Source organism: Schistocerca americana, chromosome 7, assembly GCF_021461395.2.
Source record: "Schistocerca americana isolate TAMUIC-IGC-003095 chromosome 7, iqSchAmer2.1, whole genome shotgun sequence".
Classification (NCBI taxonomy): Eukaryota; Metazoa; Arthropoda; class Insecta; order Orthoptera; family Acrididae; genus Schistocerca; species Schistocerca americana.
Window position 1 is genome coordinate 485151879 of NC_060125.1, and position 13947 is coordinate 485165825.

Below are 13947 nucleotides of genomic sequence, written 5' to 3' on the forward strand. Positions count from 1 at the left end.
TTCGCGCCTTCCGAGCCTGTGGGTAATCAGCATTGCCTGCGTCTTCGCAGAATTGATGGTGATGCGCCAGCGACGGGCCCAGGTTTCTGTGTCGTCTAAAACCCTTTGTAGCCTACGAATGACCAGGTCCTTGTTCGCATTTCTCGTGTAGAAGGCTGTGTCGTCCGCGTACTGCGCGGTGTACACCAGGGGGGCCGTTGGAGTGCCCGCAGTGTACAAACTGTACAATACGGGCCCCAGGACCAATCCCTGTGGCACCCCGGCACGAATACGCCTTCTGGTGGAGGTGGCAGTTTCTACTTTGACGGAGAAAGTCCTATTCGTGAGGTAGCTCTTGATCAGCTGAACTATGCTCCCTGGAAACCCTTGTGAGTACAACTTGTAGAGTAGCCCTCTATGCCATACTGAATCAAAGGCTTTGGCTACGTCTAGTAGCACTATCCCGCAGTAGCCTCTGTGGTTGAAGCCCTCTGTGGCTGCTTCAACCATTCTCATGACCTGTTGTGGGGCAGAGTGGTTCTGCCGGAATCCAAATTGGAAATCCGGCAGAATTTGCTCTCTGGTAATATGTTCTTGTATGGGTTTTAGCATGAGGCGCTCATAGATCTTGCTGAGAGTTGGCAAGAGGCTAATCGGCCTGTTGTGCTGCGGGAATAGAGGGTCTTTCCCTGGTTTGTGTATCGCGACCACTTCCGCATGTTTCCAGCAAGCTGGGAACTCGCGGGAACGAGTAATCTCGTTGAGGACGTTCACGAGGTGTGTGATCGCTGTGGGTGGGAGTGTTTTGACTAACTGGTTTGTGACACTATCATGCCCTGGCGCCTTTTTTGTAGGGAGGGACCTGATTACTCTTGCCACGTCCTCGGGGGCAAAAAGTATAGGTTCGTCCTCTGGGTCCTCCTCAGCATTGAGGAAGACGGCCAGTTGACGACTGACTACCTCTTCATGTTCTTCATCCTGGGGTTCTGCCGTTTGAAACTGCTTCTCGAAGGAGTCGGCGAGGGCGTTGGCCTTCCCAGCTTGGCTGTAGACCAGTCCCCGCTCGCCGTGCAGTGGCGGCATCCTAGCGCGTCTTTTTGTGAATTCTTTGGTTGCTTGCCAAAGTGTATGATCGTCTACTTTGAGAGCTGTGAGGCAGTTTTGCCATTGCTGGTTTCTGTGCTCACTGAGCGCTACCTTCAGTTCTCTCTGTAGACGATTGAGCAGCCTCCTGGTGGCCTGATTGCTGGTGATCTTCCACTCTTTTGCCACTCTGTTCTTGTGTCGGATTTGAGCTAGCAAGTGTTCCGGGAGCTGTATTTGAGGTGGAGGGCCATCCCTTTGTGGTGGGGTGGCTTCTTCCGCTGCCTGCAAGATGGTGCCTGTCAAGTCTAGTAGCGCTTGTTCTACTGTTTCGGCAGTAGGTGGCGGAGCGCGAGCGATATCAGAGGCGACAGTTTCTTGGTATCGCTCCCAGTCTGTGCGTTTGTAAGACATCTGGTACCGTAGGAGTGCTACCCATTCTCCCACATCGACTTCTAGAATCACTGGGTTGTGGTCGGAGGACATTCTGTTGATCGTCCTTGCGGCCACAAATCCTGCGATCCTCCTAGTGAGAGCTATGTCTAACACATCGGGCCTGCTTCCGTTTTTCGGAAAATGTGTGGGCTCGACTGGACCCCATGTTTCGAAGTGGTGTGTGCGCGCTAGTTGCTGCAGTTTGGCGCCTGCTCTGGAGGTTACTCTAGAATTCCAGTCAGGGTGTTTGGCATTGAAGTCTCCCCCTATTACGAGTTTGCCTTCAATTTTCCCTAGAGCAGCTATGTCTCCCTCATCTATCTGGGCATGTGGGGGTCGGTAGACTGCAACAATTGTTAGGGGTCCGGTGGCAGTGGTTACTTCCACCGCCACTGCTTCGATTTTATTGGTAGCTGGTAAGAATACCTGGTGGTGGGGGATACCTCTTTTTATGTATATGGCCACTCCTCCGCCTTGGGTTGGCCTGTCTTTGCGATAGCTAACATAGTTGGGGACTGTCGCTTTTATTCCCGGTTTTAGGTGGGTTTCCCCCATCATGCATATGTCGATGGAGAACTCCTTCACAAGTTCTCTGAACTCGACCTCTTGATCGACAATGCCGTCTGCGTTAAAGACGCACATTGTCAGGCCTTGAATATTCGGTCGTCTATTCATGATGGGGTTTTGATACTACTGAGGAAGTCGCAGAGGGGAGCGACTGCTGGACTGTTGCCTGGAGGGCGAAGAGGATCTGTGTGTTCTGCTTCTGGGCTTCCCTGAATTCCTTCATCATTTCCATGACGAGGTTCATGGTCTGCACCATTACGCCTAACAACTGATCCATGGGGGGGGGTGGTGGTTCCCTAGGGCTTTCTCTGTCGTGGGGGACCAGGTCGTTGTTGCTGTGTCTGGTGTTGTGCTGGTTGGGCAATGCTTTCATGGTTTCTCGGGGGAGAAACCACTTCCGCATATGTTGCCCTTGGTGTGTCTGGCCTTGGTTTTACCCAGGCCTTGTCTGTGTGTGTTGTTATGTTTTGGTTTCTCGTGTGTCTGGATGGGTTCGTGCTGTTTTCTTTTCGTGTGTGGGGGGCGGCCTTTGCGCCCTTTGCCTGCTGTGTGTGTCTTTTATGGACCTCACAACCTTGGTAACCCACTGTGTGGTTTTTGCCACACAGCGCGCACCTTATTTGCGGGTCCGTGTGTTTTATGTTGCAAGTTCTTGTGTCATGGGCCTCGGCGCATTTTCTGCACCTCACTGCCATGGAGCAGTGTGCCGCAATGTGGTTGAGGCCCTGACATCTGAAGCACTGCACCGTCTTGTTTTTGCGGCGCAGTGGTTCAGTGGTCACAGGGACTGCCAGGATCATCTTAATGTCCCTTTTGTTTTGTGGGACGTCGGGCAGTGTGACCTGATACAGGGGCCATTTGCTCCCTATGTTTCCCATCTGTTGGACCGTCTTGACGACGTACCCCTGGGCAGTCAGGTCTGTTTTGATCGCCTGGGGGGCCACTCGTCTCGGTAGGTCTCTGATGACTATGTTTTTATTGCGTGTTTTTGTTGTGAGGAAAGTGTAGTGGGGTATGTTTTTGCTGTTGAGAAGTGTTATTATTGTGGTGTAGTGCTCGAGTGTGCGCAATGTTATTTTTATTTTGTCATCACCAGCAGGTTTTGCCTGGAAATTGCCTCCCCCGATTGCTGTTTTTAACATTTCGAAGAGTTCCTCGTAGTTCTGAGTGAACTCCGCGACAATCGGAGGGAGGTGGTGGGTAACCTGATTTTGTGTTTGTGTTGTTGTGTCTTGTGGTGTCTCTGGCTCATCGGCCACCGCCTGGAACCTGTTCAGGATGGGTTCCACTCCCCGGGCCGGCGGGAGCCTCGGCTGGTGAAAGGTTTTCCTCGCCGGCACGAAACCATCCGAATCCTGCTCGGTTACGCGGTTCCCTTCCAGTGCCAGTGTTTCCTGGTCCCCTCCTAGGACGACGACAGGTGCTGTCGGGGGCGCAGGCTCCTCAGAGGGTGTGGAAGTGGTTGGGGTGGGGGTGGTGGAGTGCTTTTTCCCCTTGGAGTGCTTCTCCTTCCTTTCCTTCCTTACACGCCGTTGCTTGGATGTGGTGGGCTTGAGTGGGGGGGATTTGAGGAACTGGGATCGGGTAGGGGGTTGGGTGGCAGTTGCGGGTTTGGGAAGGATTTTAGTCGGTTGACTGGACTTCTGCTTGCCATTTAGGTTGAAGATATGTTCAGCAAGGAGGCCACAGCCGTTGGCAAGCATGAGAGGGCTGAGGAGAGGGGAGGGAGGGGCGGGATCGCAAATACTGACGATGTATTTGTTTGTTTGTGTATCGTGTATTTTTGCCATGTCAGTAGCGGAAAGGGGGCTTGCTGCAAGGTTATTGTCAGTTGCAACTTTTGTTGGCACCGTTGGGTTTTCCGGTTGCATTGCTGACCCTACTATCACGATGGCAGACGCGGAATTCTGGACGGGGGCGGCGGAAAACCTTTCTGTGGTTCCGCGGCCCGCTTCCAGGTCCTGGCCTACTTTTTCCCTGTTCTTGAGGGGGGGGGGGGCAGAGACACTCTGCGGCAGCTGAAGTGCTCGAGACGGCCGGCCGCGCGGCCCGCGGCAACAAGAAGGCGCGCCTCGTGTCGTCGGCGGAAAGAGACCGCCGCGACCCCAAGGCGCCACCCAAGCTCGACATACCACAACGACGAGAAGACACGACAACTCTGCCAGGCGACGCCATGCAAATTTTTTCCAGGTGCCGTCCGTGCTAAGACCTCGGCGCAAGTGCCCGTCAATGTTTTAATAAAAACAGAGCCGGAGATCACTCCTGTTTTTACTCCCGTGCAAGCGGGGGTCTATGGCTGACAGTACGCGAGTGAGAGGAGCGATGCTCAACCCTCGACTGCTACTCAGCGAGTGGCGGACTACGCCGGTGTCCTCTCCGCAAACTCGCTTCCATCCAGTCTCCCCATTCCCGAGCGCTGTGATTGGCTAGAGCGCTCGCGCCATGTCTTCATGCCAACGCGCAGTCACACAAACATAACGAAACATACTCGAAACACTGGATTTACGTATGAATACTTGAAATTAAATAAATATTCCTACAGCTGGAACATAAACACGCTCTAACACACATTATTAAATACATAAACAATTAAATAAACATATATCAAGAGAAAAGAAGCAAAACGTAGGCCAGGAGCCTTATGTCTCAGTGCTTTCTAAAACACAGTAAATATTTAACCAATTTCTTCATGAATAGCATATATCGGATATAAACAAATACATAGATGAATAAATATATTTATTAGCATGCTGCTACCATTTTATCGTGTAACTCTGGAGTGCTTATGGCCTGACGCGATCGATAGTAGTGGGCCACTTTGACCTCGAATAACTCATGTACTATTCACGTTACATGCCTGTAATTCATACCAATTTAGGTTTACATTAATAGCCTTCTAAAGACACGGCGATCGACAAAATCGGATGAAGCGTTTATACACTACTGGCCATTAAAATTGCTACACCAAGAAGAAATGCAGATGATAAACGGGTATTCATTGGACAAATATATTATACTACAACTGACATGTGATTACATTTTCACGCAATTTGGGTGCATAGATACTGAGAAAGCAGTATCCAGAACAAGCAGCTCTGGCCTTGATACGTCTGGGTATTGAGTCAGAGCTTGGATGGCGTGTACAGGTACAGCTGCCCATGCAGCTTCAACACGATACCACAGTTCATCAAGAGTAGTGACTGGCGTATTGTGACGAGCCAGTTGCTCGGCCACCATTGACCAGACGTTTTCAATTGGTGGGAGATTTGGAGAATGTGCTGGCCAGGGCAGCAGTCGAACATTTTCTGTATCCAGAAAGGCCCGTACAGGACCTACAACATGCAGTCGTGCATTATCCCGCTGAAATGTAGGGTTTCGCAGGGATCGAATGAAGGGTAGAGTCACGGTTCGTAACACACCTGAAATGTAACGTCGACTGTTCAAAGTGCCGTCAATACGAACAAGAGGTGACCGAGATGTGTAACCAATGGCAACCCATACCATCACGTCGGGTGATATCCCAGTATGGCGATGACGAATACACGCTTCCAATGTGCGTCACCGCGATGTTGCCAAACACGGATGCGACCATCATGATGCTGTAAACAGAACCTAGATTCATCCGAAAAAATGACGTTTTGCCATTCGTACACCCAGGTTCGTCGTTGAGTACACCATCGCAGGCGCTCTTGTCTGTGATGCAGCGTCAAGGGAAACAGCAGCCATGGTCTCCAACCTGTCCAAGCCGCTGCAAACGCCGTCGAACTGTTCGTGCAGATGGTTGTTGTCTTGCAAACGTCCCCATCTGTTGACTCAGGGATCGAGACGTGGCTGCACGATCCGTTACAGCCATGCGGATAAGATGCCTGTCATCTCGACTGATAGTGATGCGAGGCCATTGGGATCCAGCAGGGCGTTCCGTGTTACCCTCCTGAACCCACCGATTCCATATTCTGCTAACAGTCATTGGATCTCGACCAACGCGAGCAGCAATTTCGCGATACTACAAACCGCAATCGCGATAGGCTACAATCCGACCTTTATCAAAGTCGGAAACGTGATAGTACGCATTTCTCCTCCTTACACGAGGCATCACAACAACGTTTCACCAGGCCACGCCGGTCAACTGCTGTTTGTGTATGAGAAATCGGTTGGAAACTGTCCTCATGTCAAGCACGTTGTAGGTGTCGCCACCGGCGCCAACCTTGTGTGAATGCTCTGAAAAGCTTATCATGTGCATATCACAGCATCTTCTTCCTGTCGGTTAAATTTCGCGTCTGTGGCACGTCATCTTCGTGGTGTAGCAATTTTAATGGCCAGTAGTGTATTTTGGAAATTCGTTGCTGGGTTTTACTTGTATAACTTACAGTCAGATACTAAACTTTAAACTAATAAGGATACTGAAAATCTGATTACACCATCAAAATCGTCGTGCAAATAATAGTAATGTACATGTTCCTTTTTGAGGTATCATGATTCATCTGGCTACTATTAATTTCTATGCGAACTGTGAAATGTCTGCCATTAAGGTTTCACAAAGCCCGCCATCTTTGGCACTCCCAGTTAGACATCTCTTTGATCGACACAAAGCATCGTCCTCGTCGTAGCGAAGTTCCCAGCCACGCGGCTGGGGCTACCCCTCTCGTCCGGCTAACGTTCGCAACCACGTGTTTGCAGCCGGTCCCCGGCTTTGACGAGCGTCCTGTGCGGCCGCCCCAATTCCAAACATATATTTCCAGGGCGCCATAACTCGGCCGTCACCTCACAGGTGGATGAGGAAGAACAGTCCAGTGAAGTTTTGTTAGCTCCTCTCGGGTAAGCAGGGTTGTGTGGGAATGGAGAAGGAGAAGTTATTTGCATTTTTATGGCGACGATCACGCTGAAGTTGTTCCTTCAATTTCCTGAGTGTTGCAAAATACACTTAACAGTTGATCGTTAAACCAAGAGGGAGGGTATCAATCAGTATAAACCCTTCAGAGCCCCAGAAGGCTGTCGCCATGACTTTAACGGCTGAGAGTGCAGCTTCGAAATTTTTTTCGGAGCAGATGCGATTTGATGCCACCATGCATTTCCGTTTTGTTTCCGGTTCTAAGTGATGAACTCATGTTTCATCTCCTGTGACGACGTTCGACAAAAAAATTTTCACAATCTACCTCGTAACGCGTGAACAATTCCGCACGGACCGTCCTTCTTGCTCTTTATGGTCTGCTGTTAGGCGCTGAGGAAACCAGCGGGCACACACCTTTGAAGACCCGTATTGTTTGTCAGTGTGTCAGCACTGTCAACAGAGACGTCCAGTTGTGCAGCGAGGTGTTTGATTGTGATTCGCCGATCACTTCGAATGAGAGCATCCTCACGTTCTGTAGGAGTCACAGCTGTATGTAGCCTTCCGGATAGGTTTGCGCGACCTTGTTGCGATCGTCACATGGGTACATTCACTATAGCTTGTTTCAGGTCAGGGAATTCTTCATTTTTGACTTCACCCCATTTCCAAGACGTCTGTTTTCATGCAATTTTGCACAATGCCAAGATTTCGTTCCCCAGAAATCTCCGGTAAAAATTTATTAGGCCAAGGAAGCTAGCATATTTTATTGTGTTCAGAGTGTAGACAAGGCCCCGAATGCACTAGTTTTCTGCTTATTATTTAGTTAACCTGGTTGGCTACAGTCCAGAGCTGGGTTCCGTACTTCAGCTTTCCCCACTGCATCATTTTGCCGTTTCCTCAGCTGTCCTTGCACGTCATTTCCCAGATGGGAAGTCCCCTCGTTATGTCTGAGTCTCTGACCTTTGTCAAGTAACTGAGCACGTAAGAGATACTGTGAGATGAATTTGCAGAGGTCAGGGACGAATGAAATCTATGGTTGACGGCGGACCAGGGCTGATAGTGGTCAGGAAACCTTCTCCTCTCCGAATTGAACAAAGAGGTGTCTCATTTATTAATGCGGCATCGTTTTACCCTTTGGCCTGTCATTGTTTCTGAAACGGAAGGACTTCTCTGCCCTAAGTCACAACAGAACGGATGACGTCACTGCCTCGCTTTTTCCACGTGTCAGTGCCCTTTCATAGCTCTGGCTGTGCCGCGGTGGTGTAGCAATTTTGCCTTTCAGACGCCCTGGGCTGTGAATTCTGCAGTGTCAGCATAATTTGCATAAAGCCTCTTACACAAGACTCCTAGCCTCTGTTACTGAGGTTCCTTGCGTCGCTTTTGCAGTGACCTCTCCTGCGAAGTTGTTCGCAGGATTTTCCCACTGCGCTAGGCCAGACACGGCGCAGCAAATTGGTTTGGACAGTAGAGGAAGTCGTGCTGGGCCATATCAAACCAGCCAGACGTCTGATGACTTGCTTTGTCTCCGAGATGTGCCCTAGAGTGAGCTGAAATCGCTACAGTAAGTCGTTTGAGTACGTGATTACGCCTTCGATAAATTCATTGCCATTCATAAGATAGTCACATATGAGCGGATTTCTACGATGGGCCAGATTCACGCGCCATTTCAGCGGATGCTTTTGACAGATCCGGCTTGCCGATGTCAGGCCCGTCTTTTCCCCTGGCGTGCACGCTCTATCCGTCGGCTCTAGCCTCCGAGATCTGACCGGTGCTTGGATCAGTTTGCGTGTGGGTTGAATCGGCGGATGATCGTGTTTTGTCCATGGACCCAGGACTGCGGTGCATGCTGGGCACGCCAGAGGCTAAGGGCGACGGATTTCAGGAGTTGCGACTGTGTCTCACAGAAGGTGTGTTGTGTAGTGCGGCGTTTTTAGGTATTATTTTAGTGTAGTACATTTTTCAATTTTCAAACTATTTTGATCGTTGAGAGGAAGGTAGTATAGGCTATAGTACAGGGTGTTTAAAAAATGACCGGTATATTTGAAACGGCAATAAAAACTAAACGAGCAGCGATAGAAATACACCGTTTGTTGCAATATGCTTGGGACAACAGTTCATTTTCAGGCAGACAAACTTTCGAAATTACAGTAGTTATAATTGTTAACAACAGATGGCGCTGCAGTCTGGGAAACTCTATAGTACGATATTTTCCGCATATCCACCATGCGTAGCAATAATATGGCGTAGTCTCTGAATGAAATTACCCGAAACCTTTGACAACGTGTCTGGCGGAATGGCTTCACATGCAGATGAGATGTACTGCTTCAGCTGTTCAATTGTTTCTGGATTCTGGCGGTACACCTGGTCTTTCAAGTGTCCCCACAGAAAGAAGTCACAGGGGTTCATGTCTGGCGAATAGGGAGGCCAATCCACGCCGCCTCCTGTATGTTTCGGATAGCCCAAAGCAATCACACGATCATCGAAATATTCATTCAGGAAACTAAAGACGTCGGCCGTGCGATGTGGCCGGGCACCATCTTGCATAAACCACGAGGTGTTCGCAGTGTCGCCTAAGGCAGTTTGTACCGCCACAAATTCACGAAGAATGTCCAGATAGCGTGATGCAGTAATCGTTTCGGATCTGAAAAATGGACCAATGATTCCTTTGGAAGAAATGGCGGCCCAGACCAGTACTTTTTGAGGATGCAGGGACGATGGGACTGCAACATGGGGCTTTTCGGTTCCCCATATGCGCCAGTTCTGTTTATTGATGAAGCCGTCCAGGTAAAAATAAGCTTCGTCAGTAAACCAAATGCTGCCCACATGCATATCGCCGTCATCAATCCTGTGCACTATATCGTTAGCGAATGTCTCTCGTGCAGCAATGGTAGTGGCGCTGAGGGGTTGCCGCGTTTGAATTTTGTATGGATAGAGGTGTAAACTCTGGCGCATGAGATGATACGTGGACGTTGGCGTCATTTGGACCGCAGCTGTAACACGGCGAACGGAAACCCGAGGCCGCTGTTGGATCACCTGCTGCACTAGCTGCGCGTTGCCCTCTGTGGTTGCCGTACGCGGTCGCCCTACCTTTCCAGCATGTTCATCCGTCACGTTCCCAGTCCGTTGAAATTTTTCAAACAGATCTTTTATTGTATCACTTTTCGGTCCTTTGGTTACATTAAACCTCCGTTGAAAACTTCGTCTTGTTGCAACAACACTGTGTTCTAGGCGGTGGAATTCCAACACCAGAAAAATCCTCTGTTCTAAGGAATAAACCATGTTGTCCACAGCACACTTGCACGTTGTGAACAGCACACGCTTACAGCAGAAAGGCGACGTACAGAATGGCGCACCCACAGACTGCGTTGTCTTCTATATCTTTCACATCACTTGCAGCGCCATCTGTTGTTGAAAATTGTAACTACTGTAATTTCGAAAGTTTGTCCGCCTGAAAATGTACTGTTGTCCCAAGCATATTGCAACAAACGGTGTATTTCTATCGCTGCTCGTTTAGTTTTTATTGCCGTTTCAAATATACCGGTCATTTTTGAAACACCCTGTAGGAAGAAAATAGGTCAGTCACTGGTGGTTTGTACAGCAAGGACCCACATTGCTCGAAAGAAAGATCGCACAAAATGGTGAAAAATGGATTTACGAAAGGCATATGGGTATGATTTATAACCGAGGAAACTCTTTTAAGAATCATGAAGGCGTTTTTAACCATTTGTAGAATACAGTAACTCATAATATATGTAAAGTAATTGATGTATCACAGTTGTAGGTAATAGAGTAACAAACATACACAGTAGGAAAAAAATGTAGATACACCAAAAATACAACACATTACCATGCCTACTACGGTGTAGGAAACACAATGGTACGCAAAAGAGGTTCCAGTAGTCTCGGAGTGGGCCAATACAGGATCTGTATGGTTTCCAAGAGAAACCTTGTACCACTGTTCCTGCAAAGCAGTGGCAAATTGAGATCCGGTGACTGTTGTGGCCGAGGGATATACGACGATTCAGCCTCGTGCTCACAAAACCAGTCCTGGACGAAGCGAGCTGTGTGAACAAGGACCCTGACGTCTTGGAACGCAGCATCACCGTTGGGAAAGAAACATTGTTCTTGAGCAGCCAAAATGGTCACCAATCCCATGACAGTAATGTGGCCTTGCAGAATAACCAGGAGGCCCATGGAATACCACGAAATGGCTGTCAGACCCCTCACCGAACCCACGCCATGTTTCATTCTTGGGACGCAAACTCGGCCAGGATTTGGAAACAGTGTGAAACAAGACTCACCCGCACAAATGACTTCTTCCATTTCTCCAAAGTCCTGGTTTTACCGTTTCAACACGTCGCCTCGTTTTGCTGTTACGGGTATTTGCATCACTCCTGTGTGGTTTTGGAATTCCAGTTTGCCCTGCAGTTCTGTGCTTACGGAGCTCCCTTCGCGTTGTTTTGGTGCTGACGGGGTTCGTGAGTGCGACATTGAGTTGTGCAGTAACTTTTGCAACTGTCGTCTTATTTTTCCACACAATCCTCTTCCATGACAGTCTACCATGATCACTCAACACGCACTTTCTGAAACGTTTTGGCTTAGTGGATGACGTTTTCCCGCTTACTTTGTATGCTGTATAAATCTTCGACACCAAACTCTTAGGCTCGCTAATATGGTTACGAAAGCACCCACCGTAGGAGCAACAACAAGTTCGAAAAAACAGGTACCACGCACTCATATAATTGATTCGCAACGATGGGCAATGGATTCACGACATTCAGTTCGGATGCACAATTACGTCTGATCCGCGGGAATCTTTAAGTAGCAAGGATGGAAGGCATGGCCAGGGACTGCCCATAGGTGGGGCTAGGTGGGAATGTGGGTCGGCAGAGAGGCGTGCTGAGATAGTCCGCGCAATTGCCATAAACACTGTGTCCCAGTGGTACAGTGGTTAGCTAACGCAACTGCCTAGGAAGCAGAAGCGCCCGGCTTTGAGTCCCGTCCGCCACACATTTTCACTCGTCGCCGCTGATACCGCACGGAGTTCAGATGCAGGTGATGTCAACAAGCCCTTCCCTCTCCTTACCTTTCCTTTCTCCCGTCTGCATCTTCAATTTGCAAAAAAGCGTGCATTTCTCGCAGTGTTTCCATGTTATCGTCCAACCCCTATATTACAGTCTTTTTACTATTGGCACAGTGTTGGTTTGTACAATTCACTCACCCGCCCCCCGTAACTCCGTTCTCCATTTTTTTCAGAGGCCTGCATCTTCCTGACTTCTCTTCTGAAACTTAATTTCAAATTTTGTAACTTAGTTTTTATTACACGTTGGACCACAGTTGGAATACTGTCTAGAAATATTTCAACCATCTCTTCGTACATTATATTTTTTTTCACATTCTTATTCGTGTAATTTTTAAGGGTAAATTTCCTTTCGCGAGATCTTTCTGCGTAAATTTTTCGATGTGGTCATTGGTCCACTCCTTCGCCATAGAAGCATCGGAATCTTGCAGCCACGTGAGAACTAATGGAAAGCACACGGACTTCCTGGACGTGACTCGTCGTAGAAATCCGCTCGTGTGTTCCCACCTGGAGAGGCGGCATCGACGATTCTAAGAACTGCAGTTAATGGCCTGAAAATTGTGACTGACATACACGTGGAGCCTGCGGATTTTGCAGAATCCGTTGGGAATATCCGTGGTCCGTCATTAGAATCTGTTCGTGTGTGCCCAGCTATTAGTGTGAGAAGATGTTCGATGCCTATTTATTTATATGTGTAGAAACTGACTGCATATTTACAGATCGTTGTTGGCATCCCTTGATAATACGTGTGTTAATGATTTTCTCACATTCCGTTCTACTGCCTATCCACAACAAAAGTCTTCGATGCAAAGACATACCGTGTCGGCAATCCAGAGTTGCCGTAATTGCGCAAACATTGCATGCCATCACAGTTTGTTGAATGTCGATCAGTATTGCAACTGCCAATTTGCGTGCCAAACTTCTGGCTTATAGCATTATCAATGGAAAGAGGTAATGCCGTTAGTCTTTTTCCCCGCGTAGCTTTTGCGAATGGAACAGGAACAGTCACAGTCACACACGGTAAGAATGTTTGTCGAGCAGGGTAGTAGCCTACTCCTCTCACATATTAGAATATTGGATGGAATCATTGGCAGAGTGATCAAACTGTTTGTATACAATACTGCACGCCTTAACGTAACGACATTACGTATGCATAACGTTCGCTTTATAGATATTAAGCCGTAACACATTGCCGACGTCCATGCATTATAGATAATTGATAAGTGTGTGTGTGTGTGTGTGTGTGTGTGTGTGTGTGTGTGTGTGTGTGTGTGTGTGTGTGTGTGTATGTGTGTAGCATAGATTACTGTATAGGTAGTGACAGATGAACACAGATGTTCTGAAGATGTACGGAATATAAATTTCTCCAAAAGAATAAACAGAATAACGCTATCTGACTCGAAAATAAAGAAATAAAATAGTCACACAGCCACACTTTCATAAAGTCGGCGCAACGTACAGAATTGAGGGCCTGCATATCTGCCATGTTAAATAGCACATAACTCAATACATTCGTGAATTCAGTAATTACTTTAGACATGTGTTAGCTTTCCGCTTAGGGCGTCCAGCTATTCTATAGAGACGGTCTCCCCGGCTGTGTACACAGAAATGCAGAATGGCTCTGAGCACTATGGGACTCATCTGCTGAGGTCATTAGTCCCCTAGAACTTAGAACTAGTTAAACCGAACTAACCTAAGGACATCACAAACATCCATGCCCGAGGCAGGACTCGAACCTGCGACCGTAGCGGTCTTGCGGTTCCAGACTGCAGCGCCTTTAACCGCACGGCCACTTCGGCCGGCAATGCAGAATGCAGAAAATGTTTAGTTACCATTGTGAACACTTCCAATCCTAATGCGTCTGGTACATATCATGGCATTAGATGAGTGAGACGACACAGCACCACGTTTCATTGAAGCAGCCAACAGCGAACCATTTTTTTATCAGCGCCTGAAACTTAATCGACATGCAGAGAGA